This window comes from Pocillopora damicornis, chromosome 11, assembly GCF_964200805.1.
Source record: "Pocillopora damicornis chromosome 11, jaPocDami1.2, whole genome shotgun sequence".
Lineage (NCBI taxonomy): Eukaryota > Metazoa > Cnidaria > Anthozoa > Scleractinia > Pocilloporidae > Pocillopora > Pocillopora damicornis.
In genome coordinates, this window is record NC_142680.1 from 13,460,729 (window position 1) to 13,486,168 (window position 25,440).

Sequence of the window (25,440 nt, forward strand, 5' to 3'; positions counted from 1 at the left end):
AGCATCTAAAGATCACAGAGAATGGCCTAAACAAGGGAGGACTGCATCTTAGTTATAAAGGTAATCAAAACATATTTAACAACTTTAACGTGCTCTCCGCAGATTTCCTGCGTGCTTTGACAGTCTACTAAATCCAAAAGTGAATCCCGTATACTGAATGAAAGCGGTAGAGAGGGTACGACATAGGTTTGGCAGGATGCAGGATGAGGCTTAAAATCGAGGCGGGATGTGGGATAAGAGATTCTTTAACGGCGAGATACGGGTTGAAGATAGGAAGGCGAGACCGAGACATACTCCGATTCGAAGGCGGGATAGGGGTTGGGACGGGCATAGGCGAGCTCATAAAAAGTATTTCTTTGCTTTAGAAACGGGCTTAATTAATGCTCCCGTGTAAATTGAGGTTGACTTGCCTAAATGATTCAGTAGTACGTCCAGTTTTCTCTGTATTAGCGACAAATGTTTATACGAAACTGCATGGTATATTTGGTTTTTTCTCCCTCGTAACAGTTCTTCTCTCACGAGTATGTCTGAGCATAGTTAGTAGAGTCTCCTCTACTAACTATGGTCTGAGTGAACACTTCTTTCTGTAGGATATTATCGGTTCTTTGAGGATTTCTCTTAGCAGTGGTTGTTGCTGTCCTAAATGCTACTTGCTCATAAGGAGTTTTTGTAAGGTTTGGAGATTTTGAACTGTTGGATAGCATTATCGGTCAGCGCAGGAAAGGGCTTGAACTTTTTTACAAATGATGTATTTCTATTATTACAATACGATGGAAACTACAGTTGATAGGATTTTCATACGATAAGAAAAACGCAAATGTAGTCATGTGGAAAGACAAAGAGTATGAGTATATCTCAAGCGCGTGAAATAAACAACAATGAGGAACTCACCATTCTTTGCTTGCGAAATGTCAGCCGAAAGGAATGTTCGGTGTGGGAACAAGCCCTCTAATCAGCATCATTTATGACTGAACTCATTATGATAATAATAATAAAAACAAAAACAAAATTTATGTAGTGTTATTTCCATTTAGCCCAATGGCACTTTACAATAAAAAAAAATAGAAAAGTAAATGTAACCTGCTCATAATTAAAAAATATGTAAATACATGATTTAGTAATATCTCATTAAGCACTATTAAAAACATATGAATCTCTTGCGAGGTCCATTTCTATTGCTAAGAAAAATAAAATAACATAAAATAATGCCAAAAAAATGGTCTATTCAGGAGAACTCGCTAGGCACTAGGCACTAAGGTGAATAATTTCTAATTTTAAATACAGCTATTGTCTATACCTTTTAGCAGGTTAAAAGTGGGGGCATATAAATCTCCAACAAAACAGAGTTACGCTTAGTCTTTCGAGTCCCAATCAAGCCCAAAACCCTCAAAATTATAAGGTTTCAATGATGCGAGAGGTCTGAGAGGTAATTTTGCATACCGGCATGGCCCCTTGGACGAAATCTACAACGTGTCGGGTTGAACAGGTGTTTTGTGGTGATGAGGTTAGCATCGTAACAATCGTAATGTAGGTAGAATCTCGTTGTTAAGTCTCTTGATTTTTTTATAAAAGAAAAGTTGAAGTTTCTAACTCGGAGAATGGGCTACTTCTGGTGGAAAAAAAAAGCATCTCTCCAAAGTGCCGGAGGGTTTTTCACGTAGAATGTTTACTGAAATCACTGCGCATATTCCTCTGATCCTGGAAATCTTGTATTGCGTCGGTTGACTCTTGACTTGGGAAGCATTTTCAAGTAGAGATTTGATGCTGTTAGGGTTTTAGCTGATGATGGGAGGGTCATAATGAAGCGGGGAAAACCTCATGAGGACAAAGACCTCAAAGAAAAAAGGATATTGAGTGAGTTCCTTCAGTTTACAGTGTTTGTGGCCGAAGGTGAAGCCTGGGGAACATACGGACACTTGGTGAGCCAAACGAGGTGAGTCATCTTATATTTAATGTCTTAAATTTATTTGTAAAAACATTCTAATTCTTATGATAAAACACAAGAGCTTATGTGTTGTTTCAACATGCCCCCCTCCCGCCCGGTACAACTTATGTGCAATTGACTGTTGTCCGAGCATGCCCAGGGAGTAAAGGTCAAATCTTACCCTCCCGGATGGTTAATTTGAAGTGGAGGTGTCAAGTGTTTCTATAGGGAATACAAGTGTTTCATTTTTTAGGTCAAGGAGTGGGAAGTTATAGAGCTCGCTTTTGTGAAAGAATACAACATTCTGAAAAATGGGCAAGGATTGTGTTGCAATTTAATAGTGGAGATACAAGTGGATTTGCTCTCACACGGCAGTGATGCTCTCTGTATTTGTGTAAGGCCATACACTGTACCTTCTTTTTTCGTCACCAACTAAACAAGTTTTAAAGTTTTTTTAAAATAGTCAAATCAATTGCCTCTTCATGAGTAGAAAGTCATGTTCCCTGATCTTGCCTTCTACAACACAAATAGGTCCACACTACTTTCGTGTGTCTTGGACAATAATAATAGTAATGATAATTTACATTTCTAGAGCACTAAAATTTTAAAAATATTCTAAAGCACCTTACAAATTTTAGGCCAGCTTGAACAGTTGTGTCTTAAGCTTGGACTTAAAAATGGCTACACTCTGACTGTTTTGAATTTCAAGCAGCAGTTTGTTCCACAGAAGTGGCCCAGAGTGGGCAAAGGTGTGATCACCAAAGGTCTTAAAATTAGTTTTTGGGATCTTAAAAAGGCCCTGGTCACAGGAACGTAGGTGATGACCAGAAATGGAATGTGGCTGCAGATATTCTTCTCAGTGAAGATGAGATAAGTTGGATGAAATGTGATCAAACTTTGGAATCCTAAAGATTAATCGATCAATGTTGTTAACCACCTTCTGAAGGCGATCTGTCGGGTACTTGGGGATGCCAAAGAGAAGAGAGTTACAGTAGTCCAAATGTGAAGTCACAAATACAGGAACAAGAGTCTTCCTGGACTCAGGACTAAGGAATTTCCTAATTTGGTGAATTAGATGAAGTTGCAACAAGATGAAATTGCATGGTTGAAGGTATGCTGAATGGATGTCAATGGTTGCATCAGTGTGGTAAAGTTGACTGATTTTCAAAGAAGTTGTTTGATAGCCTGTTTAACGATTAGACATTGAGTTCTGAGTTTTCTAAGTAAATAAACCTTTTTAGCCATGTGGTCACATGGTTTGAAATGGGTAAACAAGAATTAAAAATGAGTGCTCAAGTATGTGCTTCAAATGACATCTTATAGATGAAACTGCCTCTTCTATTGCTGAAACTTTCATTGTCACAGGTAAATCAGTGCTTTAAAGACTGTGGTATTAGAAATCAGCAACAAAGGAAATGGAGTTTGTAATGAAGATTACATACACCTCAAGCTGGAAAGACAAACTCTTGAGTGAATGATCTTTCAAGGTCACAACATGCAATATTCCAAAGATAACAAATGCTTTGATGAGTAGCACAGTCACGCCGCCATTTTGGACTTAAGTGCCTTTGCTAACGAATATCTTCGGGAAGGTTTAACCTCTAAATCTCACACTTTCCACAATATAAGCTTAGTTATCCTACTTCATTTTGGTGTAAAGAAAACAAGGTTTGCGACAAAGTGAAAATTGTAAAAAATAAATATTTCCTGAAAATGCGTGAATTTCTGGGTGTAACGCGTAACATGAAATGTATCAGACGGAAGAAAAAAATGAAATATCTCAATATAGAACGCACATGGGGCCACTATTTTTTGGCCGTTAGTAGTTTATGACAAAAGCAATAGGCAGTATGATTTGCAACAGGAATGGTTTATTCTAACGCAAGTTATAAACGTCTGTTTTTATCACTGAACAATGTAACGCTCGCAACTATTAAAACAACCATAGTGTGCAAAACTAGCAATAATGATAATTTCGACTGTGTAAGCAACAAACTAATAACAAAAATGTAATGGGCATACATCATAATATTTACAAACCAACGCTGAAGTTGAATCGTCAAGTAGAATGTTTTCCAGATCAAAATAAAACGCGCAGAAACATTTCGTAACGGCCATATTGAGCTTAATTCCATCACATATCCACCAGTAGATCCGTTGTCAGACGCGATTCTTGTTAAGTTGAGTAAACAAGCTCACCTCTCCTGGAATGGGCTTGTATTAAGCTAAATTTACAGAACGTTTCAACCCATTTCGTTAGATCTAACGCTAGAAATTTACGTTTGATCGACGCAGAAACAATTTTTGCCATTGTTTCCGTGTTCATGAACCGTAACGAAGGAAAGTGACGAAGGAATATGGCGAAAAACACCACCAAAACTTTCACGAAATCCGCTCCTTGGCAGCTTCTCTTTGAAAGCACATGGTTTGTTTACACAGACAATAACATGGGAGTCCATACAGAGTTTGCAGGGGCAGATTATTGCATAACAGTGAAATGTTTTACGCGATTTTCAACACTGAGGGAATTCAACCGCAGCAGATGGAAACAAAAGAGTCCAATCTAAATTCAGGTATTTCGCGAAAGAAGGCGGCGCAAGAAAGAAAAGCAGCGGCAAAAAGAGAAAGGGACAAGGCCTATTATCAACAAAACAAGGCAAAAAAGATTGCTCAAGTTAAAGAACGGCGAAAGAAATTGCAAACCGAGAAATCAATTCGGCCGCACACACGAAGCATTGCCGAAAAAAACAAACGCCAACAAAAAGCAACGGAGCACAGAAAAGCATCCCGTATCGCAGCACAAGAAAAAAGAGAAAAGACAAGGCAGCAAACAAGAGAAAGAGTTAGAAAATACCGTGAAAAGAAGCCAACAGAAGCACAAGAATTTAATAATAGCGTGGATTCTCCAGGTTTCGCAAACCGGACGTCGAAAGAACGTGCTGTAGATAAAGTCAAGAAGACACTCCCTTTCACACCCCGAAAGAAGGCGGAAATTGTCCAAAGCATTGTCAAAAGCCGTTAGTAGTTTATGACAAAAGCAACAGGCAGTATGATTTGCTCATGTTACTGCATCAGTTGCATTGTGAATGATGAGGAGAATTGCACTAACAAGGCATGGCTTGATGAATGGAAGCTGGTGGAGCTAACCAGAGAGGGTGATGTGGCAACCACTCGACAGGCAACTGAAGCACCAATTTTAGACCATGATACTGCTTCCTACATAGCTGACCTGCCCAGCAAGGGAAGTACAGTTGCGATAGCCGCTGAAGATGATCCTGTCTACGACTTCTATCTCCTTCAGGTCACTTCTGATGGAGTTGAAGAACTTGACAGTAATGTCACAGATGACTATCAGTGTCATTATTACAGAGGAGACAGAGTTCTTAAGGGGCACTTTTACAATAAGGGAGAACATTCATGACATGACCTTCACAATTGACGAAAAACGGAAAGCGTTTGTACATGCTGCTACTGTCCGTCACATTTGCGGTGACCTACCAGTCAGAAAGAGAGGACGAAAGTCTATTTACAAACTCCCTTTAAAAGAAAATGAGGAAATCATTGCTTCAATGTGAACTAATGATTACAAAACCTCTTTTTTTCCATTTTTACATTGATTTTCTTAAGATTTTATGAAAAACCAAAAATGTGCAACGCCCACAAGGGATTGTGGGTAATACCAAAATTAGTGTTATTAATGCAAAATAATAAAAATATTTACAGATATTGATTACAATGTACATTTTGATCAAAATTAAAGTCAAAAAGTGATAAAAAGTGAAAAAATAAAAAAATAGTTATTTTTGAACTATGTTACAGCAAATGGCTATGTGACTGTGCTACTCATCTTTGCAAACATAGAGTCATGATATCCCTGGATAGCCTGCCTCAAATTTTACTTGAACCTGTCTGGAATTTTTATCTTCAAGATAAATTTATGGCATTTTCCCTCTCTTTCTTTGCCCTTTTGAAAGACTTAAACAAGCTTTATTTTTGCCCAGCCTTTCAGCATTTTCTGTTGTGGCCAGAACCACAGCTACTTAATGCCATCTTGAATTTGGCACTTTGATCTTGAAAATTGGGGTGGAATTATTCAATTATTCATTTCAAGGCTGGGGCATGTGTGTCACGCTGATAGCATCCCTGTGATCATGTAGGGTATAAAGCTATTTGTGGTCTGAGGGGGCAAAAGTGTGGGCTTATCTTTGTTGTTGAATTAACTTTGGCGTTATTCTTAGCTGAATAAATATTTGATAAATTTAATGGATTTATCAGGCACAAAATATGCACACAATATCACATTGCAGCTACTAAGCTGAATTGCAGAAAATTTAGAGTAATTTTGGAAAAAATTTAACATTATGCATGGTCCTTAAAAACTACTATACATGATAAAATTTGCATTAATAAGACTTAGTTTATGTAAAACTGATATTTACTCAATGAAAATCATTTATGAGTAGTTAAAACTAGGAATTGTCTTTTCCATACACAAATGGCATAAAAGAACATTAATTTTGTATCTGTCAATTCTTGTGAGCAGTCTTTGGAAGGTGAAGGTGCTTGAGTGGTAGCAACCTTGGCATTTAAAGCAGACACATTAAGGCTCTCCCAAAGGAGAATGTAGAGATTAAAAAGGATCACTAGGCAAAGATATGTACGAATTTGTAAGTGTGGCGGAAGGGATTGCCTTTTTCAGATGAGTTAATGGAATTAACTAAATGTCTTCATGGTCTACCATTTGCTCCTTAATAGCCTCAAGTCTCCAAGTAGGGAGATTGGGTGGGTGCATTAATTTCTCATCTGCATGTTTGGCCTGAATTAGAAATGCTTTTCTTGTTGGTTAACTTGAACCTTCTTTGCCTTTGTGTCTTTCCAGTCTCCCAGAGTAACCATGCAGTAGTTTATTTCCTCTCCTAGAAGTCTATTCTGAGTAAATTTGCAATTAATGATGATAAAAGCTAATTATAATCGTTACTATAGGAAAGTATAGACTAAATTACAAATAAACTTATTTAGAATTACAATGTGCTTTAAAAATCTACAAGTGTACAAACCAGTGAAAATTGAACTGTTTTAGTGAAAATATGGTGGTCTTTGATGATTTCTTTGGCAGCTAACAGTTCCATGACAAAATTGTAACACTGCAGAAACCACAGCACAGGGAATTACTTTCACATCATAACATTTATGCTTTGGGCACTGAACCCAAACCAGAGAATTGATGCACTCATTTCAGTTCTGTGTAACTTGACATTATGTGGGTGGAGTGCAACAATTCCATAAAAACCTGGGGCCAAGCAGTCATCCCTTTATCGGTCAATGTTCTTGTTGCCAGGCAAACCAGGAGTTCTTGTCAGGGGAAGAAAATCTGAGTTGCTTTGCTTAATCTTCAGCTTGGATAGAGTGGTGTAAGATGGATATCAAATTCTTTTTCATGGTGTAAACAGCTATCTTTATCTCACTATCTGATGGATTTGAGGTTGACAGAACATTATGTGTAATGGCCAGACCATGGTATCTCTGAATCCTCTTTATTTGTTTGTCTGAGGTGGCCACGCCCTCCAACTGGCGTTTTCATGTGAAAAACACTTGCTTCAAGAAATCACAGGGTATTAAATATACAGAACAAACAGAAAGCAAAAAATAAATGATTGAATTACTAAAAGTAATTTAGAGTAGAGCAAACATTGCTAAACAATAAATCAACAACTATGTACTTACTGTCCTATACACACAGTCAAACAGAAACTGCGCAACAAAGTTGAAACATTTTTCAGAGAACTGTTCAGAACAATTGAAGTTTACCACATGTTAAATAGTAGAGACAGTTAGGAAAACTGGTTACGAGCTCATATCCTTGTCCTTTAAAATCCCTTTCTTTATCTGAGCTTTCTGATCAATAATCTGATAAAGCCAGGTTGGATCTAGACTCACTGATTAGTTGATCAATGTCAGATTCAAAGAAAGATGACCTTATTGATGTATCAGGTGTTGCATAACAATAGTAATATTGATAATAATAGTAATGATAATTATTATTTGTATTAATTGACCAAAAGCACCTATCAAAGTTGATAATACATATGTAAATTACATTACAAGTTTAATATTTGTTAATTTAGGAACAAATCTGAGGTGTTTGAAAGATAAAAGGAATGAATAAATGAAAATGTCTTAACTTTACTCTTAAGAGAACTAATAGGCATGCTACAGTTCTTATTTGGTCTGGTAAATTGTTCCAGAGTGAGGGAACAATGACTGAAAAAGTGCAATTTCCGTAGGAGTCAAAATTATCCTCAGAGACCACTAACAATTCCTTGTTAGTGGAGTGGGGTGTTGAAGGCACATCATTAATTAAGGAGTCTGCATCAACAACTGTACTCACAGGGGATGTTTCTCTAGTTTGCCTTTCTTTTCTTTCTAGAATGGTTTGGGACTTTTTACTGGTCATCTCAGCGGACAATCGCTACCACAAGAGAAAAGTCTTGGCAAGTTAGTTGTCAGGTTGATTGTAGCTTGCTAGAAATGTATCTCATGAGCTCCCTATCAATACATGTGCCTCACTTAAAATTATACATAGATATACATATAGGAAGTCTGTGTTTTGATTTTTCTGTTGTACAGTGCTTGATATGTAGAAGTAGAGTGCGATATGTATGAGATAGGGAAAAACAGAGACTATACTTTCATCCTTACAAGCCTGTTTTGTGATTACTCACTCATCAGAGGATTTTATTGTGAAGAATATTCATAACCATCATTTATCTAAGTTACAAACTTGCATAACGGTGTGGCAAAAAATTTCAATGCTTTGTTCAATTGTTATGCAGTAATGCTTTGTGTCTGTGGTGGCATGACGACACATGTTCATTACATTTATTGAGTGATGATAATTGAAGTTGGTGGATGATAAGTAATTTTTCTTTGAGGTAGAGGTTGCATCTTTTGCTTGCATTGTTGTAGGTTGATCTTGATGAAAGGATGTGCCATAAAATAAAGTGGTCATGCAATGTTATTTCCTTTAGGGGTCCAGATATGTTTGCTGAGTTTGGTAGAGTTTCTGTGTTTTGTGTGTTGGAATGATGTGGTGTGGTTTCTGTATCTAGTCTTGAAGTCGTTTTCTGTAAGTCTGATGTACGTTTCAGTGGTGCTGTTGTCCTTATGTGTGATGGTGGCTTGGTAGATTAGTGGTGACTGGTGGCAGTTTCTGTTAAGTGGGCATGTGTTCTTCTGTTGACAGCGGCAATTTTTGGTGTCTTTTGTGTTGGTAATATCTGTGGTGTCATCGTTGTGTTTGGATGAATTTAAAATGTGTTTGTTGTGGTTGTCGATGATCTGTTTAGTGTTATTCATGCAGCTGTAGCAGATTTTGATTGTGTTACGATTAAAGATTTTTTTAATTTTGTGGTCTTTTGGGAAGTGCTTGTCTACTATGGCAAGGAATCTGTGTCTGATATTGGTGCTTACATTTTTGCTTAATGGGGGGGTTGTATCAGCATATGTTGTTCTGTTGACTGTCTTTTCATTTGTTAGTTGTGGGTGTTTCATCATGTAGAGTGGACTGGTATCCGCATTTGTTGAGTGCTTTTTGATATGGAGCCGCCCCTCCATATCAGAAAGCACTTGAGGAATGCTTTTTGATATGGAGGGGCGGCTCCATATCAATAAGCACTCAAGGAATGCAGATACCAGTGCACTCTACGCTATGAACCACCCACAACTAACAAACAAAAAAGCCAACAATGGAACAACATACAGTGGTACAACCCCCCAGTCAGCAAAAATGTCAGCACCAATATTGGACACCGATTCTTTGCCCTAGTGGACAAGCATTTCCTGAAAGACCACAAACTTAGAAGAATCTTTAATTGCAACACGATCAAAATCAGTTACAGCTGCATGAATAACACTAAACAGATCATCAACAACCACAAAAAACGCATTTTAAATTAATCCAAACACATCAATGACACCACAGATAACACCAACACAAAAAGACACCAAAAATTGTAGCTGCCAAAAGAAAATCACATGCCCACTTAATGGAGACTGCCTCCAGTCATCACTAATTTACCAAGCCATCATCACACGTAAGGACAACAGCACCACTGAGACATACATCAGACTTGCAGAAAACAACTTCAAGACTAGATACAGAAACCACACCGCATCATTCCAACACACAAAACACAGAAACTCTACCAAACTCAGCAAACATATCTGGACCCATAAAGAAAAGAACATTGACCACTTTATTTCATAGCGCATCCTTTCATCAAGATCACCCTACAACAGCGCAAGCAAAAGATGCAACCTCTGCTTCAAAGAAAAATTACTTATCATCAGCCAACCTGAATTATCATCACTCAATAAAGTAATGAACTTGTCTACTGTGTAACAATTGAACTGAGCATCAAAATTTACCACAAAGCCTGTTTTGCAGATTTTAATACTAGGTGTGGATATGTCTATTTTGTACATTATACATACATATATATATATATATATATATATATATATATATATTCCTTGTGGTATGTGTACTCTGGAATTTATGGGAATAACAGAAATCCAGGGGATAAAAAGATGGCAAAAAAAGAAAAAATGCTCTTTGCATTAAAACAAAGTTGGTTATTTTACTGTGGTTAAAAAAAAGAGAGAGAGAGATTATACACTAGCAACTGGGCTTTATAACCCATTTTAGAGGTAACCTAAATATTTAAGGCAAAGTATGCCTCCTTAAAAAAAATGTGTGAATTTGGAAGCAAAATGTTTGTAATATCAGGGCTCAAGGCTGTTCATAGCATTGTGCAACTGTATGGCATTGCATACTAACAGCTGTTTCCTAAAATAGGACAAACCTAGTCCCTGCAGGGCTGGGGAGATGTGTTGACCTTCTTAGTATTTGTCAGTGTGGGAGTGGCAAATTTTTGCACAAAGTGCTAGTTATGTAGGTCATCCATGTGCGATGATATCATTACCCATTACAAATAAGAAAGTAAGAAATTGATAATAAGAAAAAATCAAAATACAGTCTGGAATATCTATACAAAGGCAAGTCTAACCCCTTGGTATGACTTTATCTTCATTGCAGACATGTAAATATAAAGATATCAAGACCAATAAAAAGAATTCTTTGTTAGAATAAAAAATAGTTCGAAGTATCAATTTAAAATCTATTTACATAGCCCTGATAGTGTTTTCTCTAGGCATTGGTGTCTAATTTTCATTAAATTTGTTTATCATTACTACAACCGGATCCTTCTATTAAATCTCCAAGGGGCATATGCTTGACTGACAATGTATGGCACACAGCATCTAGTTCTCTTTGTTCACTCTTACAAAGTTTTTTCGCTTAGTTATTTTAATTTACTAACTTTCATAGATAGCTGCCTAAATTGCATATGAAGCAAATTTATGCTTCCTTTTTCTGGCTGGTAGTTGTATTTAAGGTTTAAAATTATTAGTCTCAGTTCCTGGTGACTAAGTGACCATATTTTATGCATAATGTGTAATACTTTATACACTGATGTACATTACAAATTTAAAATACAAAATACTTAGAACAATGAGAAATAGTTTAAATGAAGAGCCAGAGGGCTAAATAACAGCCAAGTTTGAATTGGGATTTTGCGACTGGGCAACAGTATTGGTCAGCATAATGGGGCACCATGCTCAGAAAAACAGGCTTTGTTTTCATTAAAACTTTTCCATTTCTGCTTGTGTGGGTGCTGGCACTTCTGGTTTCAGAGTTAGACATTTGGTGATGACCTCCAAGTTCCCTTATCGAGATTCTCTATTCTTCCGTCAAGGTCAGCTTTCATTTTAGCAATTTTTTGTTTTCCAGAGTTATTGCACACTCAAGGTTTACATAAATTTGTTGGGAGTATATCTGGTGTTGTATCCATGAATACTGCTTGCATATTGAAAATGATTTTGGAATGGATCCACTTAGGCAGGCCTATGTGCCATAGATGCAAAAACTTTAAAGCATTGTGTCGATACACATGATTTACTGTCAGAATGTCTAGAATGTTGAGCAGATGGAGGGTGCTATCTGTTTGTTTATGCAATGTACCAATCACAGTGGCTAAACATCCTCATGTTTGTTCTCTAGTGATTGATCAGCCTTATCAAAGCTGTTGATATGGGACATATATAGTCCAAATATGGGAATGGTATGGGACAACATATGGCTAATGTATGGGCATTGCATGGCTTTTATATGGGATGTTAGCTCCCATATCACACCCATAAATAGTGACTAGTGCCAACCAATTGCATTGTATTGCCTTTTACTATGGGATTTCTACGTATTTCGTAAAGTTCCATACATTCCCCATAGGATCTCGTATGGGAATGGTATGGGTCGGTCCCATAGTGATACCATATGATGGCTGAACATTCTCTATGGGATTCCTACGTATTTCGTAAAGTTCCATATATTCCCCATAGTATCCATTAGGGGAATGGTATGCAACAATCCCATACCATTCCTATAATGACCCTGGACCATCCTCTATGGGATTGCTATGGGATTTTGTAAAGTAAAGTTCCATATCATTCCCATAGCATTCAGCAAAGCTGACATCTTATATGGGAACACTATGGGGTCCTTTGACTTCAGCCCCATATCTTTACCATATGATTCAGAAATTATTGATGGGACTGCGAGGGTACGAAATGTTGAAGGCAAGTAAAGGTGACAAAAACATATTTACCCATTAAAACCACATCTTTAATTGCATCTAAATTGCCTTGCAAAATAATCATAAATAACAAACTAAGAATCTTATATTTCTTCTTGGTCAACACTATGAAAAAGTTATTTTCCTCTTGCTTGACACTATCTTTTCTGGCAAAACTAAATTTTCTTTCTTTTCAGGCAATACGACTTAACTGGCCAACACTGTCCAACTGTTACTCTTCTTTTCGATCGACACTATAATACGGTCACTGTTATTTTCGGCCAAGACTAGCTATGAAACTGTTATTCTTCATTTTGGTCAACACTATTAAACAGATATTTTCGTTTTGGTCAACATAATGAAATTGGTAAACTTTTCTTTTCAGTCAACACTGAAATGTTACATTTCTTCTGGGTCAACAACCATTCCCATACTTTTGCTTTGGTAAGGGCAATAATTGCAGAAGAAATGCACGGGTGAAATGCATCTTCTCCTCTTCTTTGTTAACCAGTGTTTAGTTGGCAGTGTGGTTGTCACTTGGGATTGAGATTGAAAGAGTATATTCCATAGTTAATCAAAATTATTCTCTTGAGGGAAATGGTAAGTGAGTTGGCACAACTCTTGTATCTCCAGCATCTGAACAAGTCATGTAAAATACCATCTTTCTTTTGTTGTATTGTGAACCTCTAAATACCTGGGGAGTAACTGAGTTGATAAAGGATTATGTTAAGTAGGAAGACATTATTGAAAGGAAAAATTGCAATTTGCAAATCCTGAAAGGTTTCCCTCAGAAACTAACAGAACTCCCTGTAAAGGTCTTTTATAAGTAAATAGTAATTGAAATAAAATACTCTGATGGATGTGGTCTTTTGGCTGGTTTGACTGAATTTGTTAGGAAACTGAATCCTTGAATTGCCTCATTGGTTTACATCCGTAGCATTCTTATCAACCTTCAGTAAAATTTCCCCTAAAAGAAGCTTGGAAAATTTGACTTCAAGTGATTTGAGGTCATTTAAGCTATGTTTCTATGTGTCATGACTGCCTAACTGCTGGAAAAATTGCCACCTCCCGTGAGTGGTATATCCAGTGCCTAAGAAGCATCCTTTGGCACATGTAAATTAATTGAATTTGGATTTAGAACTGTAATTGAAATTTGAAGTTTTGTTTTGCGATAGGAGCTGTCAAAGAAGTACACATTGTTTGCACAAAATGCTTTCAAGTTGGAATCCACTGTTTTATAAAGTCTGGACCATAACACTTGATGACAATTCTTTTGTTAAATTTTCCCTGCATTGTAATTTTGAAGATATCTTTTCCCTGCCCATTTTTTGTTGTATGGAGACCATGACAATGCATGATTGTATTAGTATATTAATAGAGTTACCCCTATAAAGTTGTGAAGATCCTCATCACTATCCATAGCTGATGTAATGCTTGCCAATCAAGCAAAGTATTTTCAACTTTAAGGGATTATTTAAAATGTGCAGTAGTACATCATCATAGAACAATGTGTTTTTGTTCTATGCTGCTGTCCAGTTTTTGTTGGACTGTGGACAGTTTGTTCTGACTGGTTTCCAAAATTGGACTTTACTTAAGTTTGCTCTTGGCTTTGTAGAGGATCCTATGAAATTTGCACAATAAGCAACAACCAATTTCTTAAGTGTCTGTGAGTGCATGGAAAAACATTTTCTGCTCTCCCTAAAGGTTGTTAACATAGGGAGGAACTTAAAAGTTTTACCTTTGCTTTTTCTTATTCGCTTTGCACAAGTGTTTCACCTGAGGAGATCACAAAAGTAAACATTTCTTGCTTTTGCTTCAGGCTATAACTAAGTTAATGAAAATCTGTTGACTCTATACTTGTTGTGTAGCACTGACAAAACAAAGGTTAATTATAAAAGTAAAATGAGGTTGCGTTTGATCAAAAGTATATTCTTTATCGATCATGAAATCATTTTAGACTGTGTTAAAAAATAAATCAGTAAGGAAAAAGTTGTTCAAAGGATATGATAAAATAAGAATAAGAATTAAAGAAAAATAATTAGTAACTACTACGTTACATGAGCATTAGAAATTTAAAAAAAAATGGCTTGAGATTGAGGTTACCAATTTCTTGCGGTGTGAGCTTTTTAAAGTAGGAAACACTTAAGTTAACCTCTGATTCAGTGCTCTCATCAGTGTGTATGTATCGGAACGTAAACAGTTTCATTTCTCATCACTTATGATGATTTGATTGTATGCAGAGCATGTCAAGTTATAGGAACTAGCCATGACAAGGATGAAAATTCATCTGAAAACCAAAAATGCTTCAATAGACTATGGTTCATTATCATATATTGCAAGCACCTGTCAATAATATGAAGGTCTTTCATAACACACTCACAAATTTCAAGTCTGGCAACAACCCAAATATTTTATTCACATTATAACCTTGCTTATTTGACAGTAGAAAATCAAAGTCAATAAGAAGTCAACAATAAAAGTTTTGAAACAAAACAAACAGCAGTTTTATCATATACTAATTAGTGCATGCCTGTTCAGCCATCTTTCTGTTACACAAATAACTGTCAATGGCTTTTTTAGCAATCCACAGCAGTTCCCGTTGTGTCAACATCAAAGAAAGAAATTGAGTATAATTGGTTAAATCTTTTCCATTCAACTGGATCTAGGGTAAGCTTCTTCCCTGCCCTACTTACATTTGGTCCATCTAATTCCTGCAGTAAAAAGAAAAGCCGCACAATATGTATGGCAAAACCGCAGTGAAGGAGGGTATCCTCTGAAGTTTCCTCCTCTGATGGCGTACAGTTAGGTGGTGAAGTTCTCATCATTAAATATCATTAAGGATACTGGAATGTGAACGGCATCCCGCAGCACTGAACAAACAGATGCAAAGGTGTATGTTTAATTAGTTCCATTGGTTTTAACCATGTGTGGACAAACTTGGCTTGACATATAAATTTTTCAAGATGTTTTTTTGTATATAAACTTGGGCAGTGTTGAATATTGAAATAAACTACCAAGTCTCTTTTTGGATCATTCATGTATGTATAGAAATAATTTTGTCATCAAGTTTAATGTTATGTAGGTGGAAATTGAGTGACAGTTTGCTTAGATACTGCACCATAATGGAAGAAATAACCTACACGAAAGTCCACAATAGCAAAACCTGTGGTGACAATCTCAAACTCTCCTAGGAATTTAAGAATCGCTGATATTCCTCTTCTCGATGCAATAAGCAATGCTGTTGGGGTCCCTTTCTCTCAAGCACACCATGTGGACAAATTTGTGTCTGAACACTGTCCACCACCTTAAGGTCTTTTTGGCATTGCATTTTTTTTCCACATACTAAGCCAGCTTAACATGCTTTGCCTCTCTACCCTGCATTGAATTGAGGCCCAAGCATCAGATGTTAAACTTCCTGGTGTGTGTTGGCATGAGGTCTTTAGCTTTTCCACTTGCTCAATGCGCACCTCAACTCTTGAGTAAATAGAAACTGCATCTCTAAATTTACTACAACAAATGCCAAAGTGTGAAGTTTCACAACTGACCCCTTTGAAAGAGAGTTGATCTTCAGAAGTTCCTTTATAAAAGTGGCAAAATGCCAACAAAAGTACTTTGATTCAAGCCACGTGAATCCATATGAGAATGTAATACACAACCAATGCTTGGCAGAACTGGTTTTCAGCTGCACTCTCTGTTGTAATGCAGGACGCAAACCAGACTCACCTCAAGGAAGCAACAACAGTCTCTGATCTTCCAGACAGTTCCCTTCTGCTTGCAGTTTTGAGGTGCCTGAAACGTCAAGTGTGGGAGACTACACAAGGTCTTTCTTTTGTGGTTCAGCGAGAAGCGAAAGAAGTGTTATGTAGAGGCTCCGCCTTGAGTAAGTCAACATACTTCCCCCCAACAGAGGAACAAATTCTTGTCTCAACTTGTTTTGAGCAATAAATTTGGTAATACGACTTCTTTGTTTGCCCATGGGATCTTTAAATCTTTTCTTCGACTTTTCCACTTTCTCTGCAATGGCCAGTCTCTCAGTGTACTGCCATGGTTACCATGTTGCTTTAGGGCCACCAATAAAACCACCAATGGTTCCCTTGTTTGTTTGATTAACATTATTGGCAAAAGGTGAAAAGTAGGTTGGACAATTGTTTAGTTCTCGTGAGTGGAATGACATCCATTTTATGTCAGATGGTATCTGTTCAAATTTGAACACAACCTGCTCTCCCCTCTCAGTGGTCAATGTCTTCCCTTCAATCTGTCCCATTTCTCCCTTTAGGTGATTTGAGTAAGATTTCATGAGTGGATGATCTTCTTCACAGTTGGCACCAAGGAGTAAATGATTATCATTAAAACATTGTACTCTGTTCAGCAGGTTGAGAAAGCAAACTAAATATCCAGTGGCTGTGTCATCCGTGCCAAACGGCACGCCACCTGCCCCAACTGCCACATACAGTACTCTTGACTCAACCCAGCCAAAAGATCCCATCCTTCAGAATATTTTATTTCAATCACTATTTACTTATAAAAAAACCTTTATAAGAAGTTCTGTTAGTTTTTGAAGGAAACTTTTCAGGATTTGCAAAGTTGCCATTTTTATTTTTAATACTGTCTTCCTACCAAACAGAACCCTTTATCAACCCATTAATTAGCCAGGTATTGAGAGGTTCAAAATACAACGAAAGAAAGATGGTATTTTACATGACTTATCCAGGCGCTGGGGATGCAAGAGTTGTGCCAACTTATGTACCATTTCCCTTAAGAGAATAATTGTGATTAACCTTAGAATACTCTGTCAATCTTAATCCCAAGTGACAGCCACACTGCCAACGAAACACTGGTGAACAAAGAAGAGCAGAAGATGCATTTTACATGTGTATCTTCTTAGCAATTATTGATTGCTCCTTTTAGAACAACCATGAGGGAGTTTTGCCCCACTGTTATTGATACATTTCATAACCAAACAGATAGCGCTCTCCATTTGCTCAACATTCTAGACATTCTTACGGTAAACGTGTATCAACACAATGATTTAAAGGTTTTGCATCTACAGCACAAAGGCCTGCTTAAGTGGATCCCTTCCGAAATCATTTTCAATGTGCAGGTAGTATTCATGGATACATCACCAGAAATGCTTCCCAAAAAAATTTATGTAAACTTAAGTGTGTAATAACTCTAGAAAACAAACAGTTGTCTATTCAGGAACTAATCTTTATGACAAAATCCTTCTGGACTTATCGTAACTTTAAATCTTCAAATTCTCTGAGCAACACTCAGAACATTTGCCTTAATATCTACCTTATCATCATTATCATTATCATGGTTACTATTTCTTTAAGTACTGTTCTTTTATCCATTGTTTGCTTAATTTTATTTCCTGGCTCTTCATTTGTACTATTTCTCAGTGATCTAAGTAATTTGTATTTTAAATTTGTAATGTATGACAGTGTATGAATTATTACACATCATGAATTAAACAAAAATGGTCACTGAGTCGCTAGGAACTGAGACCAACAATTTCAAACCTTTAATACAACTACCAGCCAGAAAAAGGAAACAAAAATTTGTTTCATATGCAATTTAGGAAGCTATCTATGAAGGTTAGTTAATTAAAATAGCTAAGTGAAAAAAACTTTTTAAGGGTGAACAAAGAGAACTAGATGCTGTGTGCCATAGATTGTCAATCATGTATATGCCCTTTGCAGATTTAAGAGATGGATATGGTTGTAGTATTGATAAACAAATTTGGTTAAAAGTTTTTGCATCCATGGCACAAAGGCCTGCCTAAGTGGATCCCTTCCAAAACCATTTTCATTATGCAGGTAGTATTCATCGATACAACACCAGATATGCTTCCCAACAAAATTTATGTAAACCTTGAGGTGCAATAACTCTGGAAAACAAACAGTTCTCTATTTAGGAAGTAATCTTTACGACAAGATCCTTCTAGACTTATTATAACTTATTATGCAGCCACTTCGGTACTTTAAGCATTCTCATCACTTTCATTACAAGAGTGGGTAGCTTTTTTGGAAATGGCGCAGAAAAAGTCTGCAAAGGCTTCTGGGTTCTGCCCTATTGCGATTTAGTCGATACGGTAGGGAATTGGTTGGACCATATTTGGCCACCATTTTAAGAAAGTTGAAAATATTAGCTTTTTGTTGATATACGATAAAGGCTATTGAAGCTTGCATAGTTAGAAAAAAATGGCACGATAGGATGAAAAAATGCAGAGCCAAGTAATGGTGGTGAGGGCTTCAGGTAATCATCTTCTATGAACTTTTTTTGGTGTGTAACACGTAAGAACAAACTTATTTGGAATTTATAATAACATGTTTCCTTCTTTATTATACAAAAGAATCATACAGTATTTCTTTCAGCACACTGTGACCATTTGATCCCCAATTGGTGGAAATAAAGACTTCCCGTACCTGCTGTTCATTGACATAAAGTCCACCCACACTCAAGGCTTTATTGTGGTGTGCCCATTCAAGTATGTTTGCTGTCATTCAAAGTTGAATGTTTCGGAGCATTCATGCCAGTGTCAAGGATTGACAGAATTTGTGTTGTGGTTGATCTGTACTATGATCTCAAAACTCCAAATGGCAATGAGAGTCATTGTAGCTGTTCCACTTGATACTAAATTGCATCTTTAAAGATATTCTTTTCTATTTTCAGGAACTTCTCATTTGATACCTTGGTCTTAAGATTTGCACATACATATAGGATAAGACTTTGCTCCGCGGTGATTGAGTGTTTCAGTATAATTTAAGTCCAATGAGTGATCGGCTTTGACTTTCTCTTCAAAATATCAGCCCATTATTAGTAGGTGTAGACTGTTGGGCTCAAAGGGTTGAAATCGTAAGGTTTTACTTTGTAGGTTTAATAAGTCTACGAGTGTAGGATACCCCTTCAATTGTTCGATGTCTAATTGCACATATTCAGATTACAGGTCCTTAAATTTAAGGTGTCTATCGAGGTTGTTTAATGAAAGAAGTATGAATACTTCTGACTTTCTTTTTCTAAAATTACTTTATCATACTGTATACTTTGGTCAAAGCCCAACAATTTGTATTAATTCATTATCATTGGTTGTTTATTGTTAGATGTCCAGGTATTAAGGACAATAATACATTTTTTTGGCTATCACAAGGTATTTACTAGTGAGTCTATTTTTTTTTGGAGGGGGGATAATAGGATGTAAAGGACACTTAACATTTTCTTTACCAATTGGAAAATTGAAAATTGAATTGAAAAGTATGAAGCAGTTGTGTTAGAGCTACATTTTTCTCCAGGAAGTGAACTTGAGCTTGGGGCTTCACTCTATGGATCTGGACATTGGAGAGGAATGTCAATGTCATGGTAAAGGGCAGTAGAGATATCAATTTCTGGCTGAATATAAATGCTTCCCTGTCCAGCAAACACGAGGACATGTGAAGCAGTGAAATACACACCGTTGGCTAACTTTGGTGATACTATTTGTTCTTAGTAGGACTCCATGAATTTAAAATTTGTCTTTCGAACAACTCTCTGATTTGAGCCCTGAAATCTTCCTCTTGCAGAGAATTGTCAACTGCGAAGGCATGTATTTCCATCCGCCATTTCATTTAATGAGTGGGTACCAACCTGATATCAGGGGAAGGCAGAAGGACCATATGTTTATGCACAACATCTTTTTTGGTCTTCTTGGGAGGAGGCTTCTTATCTCTGTTCCATTTCCCACCAAATGATGATCTCTTTCCAAACGGTAGGAAATAAGTTTTGCAAATGAGTGGCAACTAATGTGCTATGTGTGTCAACTCTGACCACGGGCCTCGCAAATGGCTGGAGAGGACAAGTCTACTTAAACATCAGGTTATCAAAAAGTCTTGCATACATCTAAGTCAAAGCTTGTTGTTACTAAGCACATACTCAGCAATTAAGAGTCCTTAACTACATACTCTTCCATAATAATCTCCTTGACTACTTTAACATCACCACGAGTCACTGATCCCTGATTTTCCTCCTCATTGCGGAGTGAATTTGCAATCGCTCTGAGTCATCTTGTCCTTGCCTCGTAAAAGGCTAAGATTGAAGATATTTTTCATCTTCCGTAATTGATCCATCTTCACTTCTTTTTAGGATGGTTTTCCTAGAGCCACCATTACAATTAAATCTGCTGTGGTCTGAGTCATGTCTAGGATAAAAATAAGCAAAATGTTAAGAGAAAAGCTATATGCACACAGTACATACTCAAACCAGGCCACTAGACCATTCAAATGTTAATTGAGTTGGATACGCCCCTTTTTCACAAGAAGATCAATGACAATTTAATGATACATTTTATAATCAAGCACAGGCAAATAAATCCTTCTTTATCTTAATTTTTTACCTACTAAATTTTTTTCACTGATTCTTGAGTTTGGAAAACACCAGAGGAGAAGTTACTCAGTGTGTACTGCAACAAGGACAAGTTGCTGCAACAAGGCGTGTGAGGACAAGTCGTTGTGACTAGTTCCCTTATCCGTTGTGACCTTAAAGAATGCATTCTTGGCAGCAAAAAATTGTCATTAGCGTGGTGCTCTAGGAGATATCCATACCTCTTTCAAGGAAGGTTTTAGGTTTGAATCTCCAAACCCTACCAGAAATTACAGTTCATACATCAAACTTTCCTTCAAACCCCCCCCCCCCCTAGAGTTTGCAATGACTTTACATGGACATTTTCTGGCCCCCATACTTAAAACTAAAATGTTATCCTGAAACCATCTTTTACAAACCCATCCAGCATTAAGGATTCAAAACATAACAAAATTAACCTTGCTTTATCTTATCACAAGCTACTTTAACTTTTAATTATAGTTTTTGGTTCTCAAGATCAAGAAAAAAACTGGAAGTCAGTTATTGGCGGTAATAACTTCTGTAATTCCCACATCTTCATCAAAATAAAGGTTGTACGCTTTCTGCACGCGTTGCAACTAATATGTATAAGTAGGTGGAATAGGATTTCAACTACTGGCGCCTCTGCTCCCTGATTTTTTTTAAAACTGTTTCCAGGACTGCTTCTTTACCACATCCACACTCAGGAAAAAGACGAGTGTTGAGACGAGTTTTGCCACAAATTTGTCTATTTGGATAGCATCTGCCTTATTTCTGTAAATTGGTAAGGCACTTCCGCGTGGCCATCTTTTCTCTACTTCCTTTATCATTTTTTTCCTGGTAAAGGAGATTATTTATCAAAAAACTGCTGTTTGATCTTCTTATATTTTTTCTGTTAGAAAGAGAACCACAAAGTCATCAGAAGTTAAGTTGGCCATCAACTGTTACTATAACAATTTGGAAGAGAAAATCCACTCAAAACATTAGTTTTTATCTTAGTTTTTCATCTTTTTGTGATGTTCCAAGTGGCGAGAGGTTCTTGAAATTACCAGTAATCAAGTCAGTTTCATAAAAGCACAAGATAAAAATTATGTAACCATGATCCTTAGGTCAACTGCCAAAATGGCACTTGAGAGACTTTGCATTACTTTTTAGATTTGTACCTACTTTGTATTGTAAATGCTCTTTTCTTGTAACTAAGAAAATTTCTTTCTTCTCTTGTAAGCAGCCTGTCATAATCCTTGAATGATGATCTATTGACCTTTCTTTTGTGGCCACTACCAAAAGGGCGAGAGGTTTCTAAGAAAAAACAATAATATAATATTGACAGTTCTGAGATTAGATAAGTTTCCAATTCTAAGAGTGATTTTATACTGTGTGTGATGAAGGAGAATACCTCATACCGGTAATGGAGAAAAATTTAGACTACTGCAAATATTTGCACCCCCCCCCCTCCCCCTTCCCCAAAACTTGTTAAGGATGGCTTAATCTTGGCAATGCTCACGTTAAAACTATTATTAAATGACAAGTTAGGAAAGAACTTAGCCAAGGAAGAATATCTACCATTCACAACGGGTTTAATAGCCATGATCTCCCGTGAGAAGCGTTTAATCATCCTAATTGTTTTCACCCCCAGTTTTTCAAGTGTTGAATCCACTTCCAAGCTTTAACCCTAACATTTAATTAACGCAAGCTTTGATTTTGAGAGGTGGGAAATAATGTTGAACTTTGTCATTTTAATTTATTTGCCTTCAGATATTATTATCAAGCGAATCCTCTATTTTAAAATTCTATTTAATTTTGCATTCCATCCAAGGAAACGCATGAAAAAATACTACTGAACAATTTTTTTTAGCCTGCCACATAAGCATTTGACTTTGGTTTCACCTCGGCAAATTCCTCGGTAGATTAGAACTGAAAACTGACCATATAAAAGTTACCAACGACGTTCGCAGGCTCAGTTACAGACGCAGACTTTGTCTGAAACAGAGTCAACTGCTTGTTGACTGGTTAAGGGTAAGGATCGATGTCTTTCCTTTCCATGCCATACCTCCGAACATGTTAGAAAGCCTGCACTATGGGGTGGCAAACCAGTCAACATTCCCAATAGTCCCCTTACGAGCTTTAGCACATGGCACCAAGACCATCTAGCTCAAGTCTTCATCTAAATGTCTTGGCCTAACTTTATTTACCATAAGTTATCTTGGCAGGATCATATTAGGAATATTTGTAAATTGTTGAACAATAAATTGGCTGTTCTGAAACGAATTAAATTCCTACCTCAGTCCATTTTGGAATCTATTTGAACTCAATTATTCCTAGTGTTGTGTATAATATTGTTGTCTCGGGCTTTGATTCCTTGGAACTTAGAGAGGATAATGAACTTATTCATATGAGAGCATTAAAGATTGTCTACAATGTGGTCCATGGGACCGGTGCTTAACTCCGGTTTTCTTAGCATGAAGCAGCTAGGAGTATTGCTACTCCCCCATCGCAGGGTTACCCCCAGCACATTTGCTGGTACCCATTTGTACACCTGGATGAAGATAAGCAATGTGAGAGTAAAGTGTCTTGCCTAAGAACGCAACACAATGACCCTGGCTAGGGCTTGAACCCGGACCACCCGATCCGGAGTCGAGCACGCTAACCATGAGGCCACCACGCCTCCACAAAACATAAGTAGCATAAATTTATATCTTGCTCACCTAAAGTTTTATCCTTACTTTATGCGACAATATTTAATTAACTGTAGTTAGCCAGGTCCATATCAGGACTTTGGTCTTGCCAATTTTCATAACCTGCATTGTTAAATAAAGAAGTATGTATGTATGCACGTATGCATGTATAAACACGCCTTTGAAAAAAAAAGTGGGGAAATAGAAAATGAAAACGTAACCCTTGACAATAATTCTCTCCACAGCCTCCCACCCTTCCACAAAACGATCATGTCACATAAGGGGAACTCTCCCCCTCTCCCCTTTAGTCATAACAATTGAAAATTCTCTCCAGAATAATGAATAAAGTTTACAAATGACTCCAACCCCAGCCCCTAGTTCTAATTGGCCTAGTTTACTAATAATAAACAAAGCCTGTTCTCCCGACCCTGAGACAGGAGGAGAAACCTGTTCCCTAAAGATTAGGACAGAAGGAGATACCTGGTAAGCAGGGTCTTGAGCACGGTGCATTGCTCCTCCAGCCATGTTGCCTTCATTCCCAGCTGCTCTTCCCACTGAGTCACAATTTGAGAACAATGCTACTCGTGTACTTCTTAATTCATCTAAAGTAAGACCAACTGGATTATCAGTAGTACGTCCTCCATCAGCAATTAAAGAACACTCGTATTCTCTGTCCTGCTCACAGTGCAGGCATCCATCATATTCCACATATGTGCAGCTACATACTGCACATACCATGTAATTTTCAGTACTTGAGGCGATGGAGTTTCAATGACGATAAAAATCACAGAGCTACAGGTTAAAACTAGAACAAAACTTTTCAATGTCCAGTTCAGGTTTCTGTTTGTGGCGACTGAGGTGCCATGAGGCACGACGGTTCATCCTCAGGCTGGTGCGGCTCTTCATTGTTGCTACTTGGCACTGATGAGGGCTTCAGGGTGGAGCACAGCTGGGGGTGGTTTCTGCGGAAGCACCGACCATCTACCTGAACTTCATATGAGCGTCGGTCAAGAAGACATGAGCAGCAACCGAAGCTCCATTTCTGTTCCCCAGGTAGCTTCATTCGGATTGCCTCTCCCACCTTCAAGGGAATGAAGTACTGTAGTACTGCTTGCACTGTAGTATTTTTCTAGCGGCTAGGCTTCTTGCTGTGGTCTTCAGGTTACTGTTTGGCTGGAGTAACTTTTCAGCAGTTGGTAGCAAGGTGTGCGTGCGTTGACCCATCAGCCTTTGCACTGGTGAAGTGCTGAATCCCTCACTTGGGGTGTTGCGCCAAGAGAGTGTACATGAGTGTACCTTTCTTACATTGCACTTCAAGGTTGTACTTTTGTAGGGCCAGCCACATTCGCTGCAGACGCTTGGGTGACTTGCGAATTTCATTTTTGAGTATGGACTTCAGCCCCTAAGCCAGACTGGCTCGCATCACATTGGACAGTGATTGGCTTGTTTACATCATAATAGCGAAGAACAGGTGTCTCCGTCAGGGACTTCTTGATTGTGTCCATTGCGAGGGAGTGTTGTAACAACCACTGGAACTCCACATTCTTGTCTTCTAGGCGTCTGAGTGGCTCTGTCATGTCTGATAGGTGAGGCATAACCTTTGCAAGATAGGTCACCATCCCAAGGAATCTCTTCAATGCAGTGACGTCCTTAGGTTCAGGCATCTGCAATATGGCCTGGATCTTCTCAGGCCCTGAGAGGTGTAATAACACAGCGATCCACACGTTCAAGCGTTTACTGAACAGCCATTTAATCTCTATCAAGTGCCTCGAAGGTACAAAACGAAACTGAATATATA

At 37.6% G+C, this 25,440-nt stretch overlaps 3 pseudogenes; all 3 read right to left on the bottom strand.

The window, feature by feature from the left end:
• Positions 1-15,720: 15,720 nt before the first annotated feature.
• LOC149037654 (uncharacterized) lies at positions 15,721-16,339 on the bottom strand (annotated as a pseudogene).
• LOC149037655 (uncharacterized) lies at positions 16,336-17,101 on the bottom strand (annotated as a pseudogene).
• Positions 17,102-20,405: 3,304 nt separating this feature from the next.
• On the bottom strand, positions 20,406-24,380 carry LOC149037656 (uncharacterized; annotated as a pseudogene).
• Between the last annotated feature and the right edge of the window lie 1,060 nt (positions 24,381-25,440).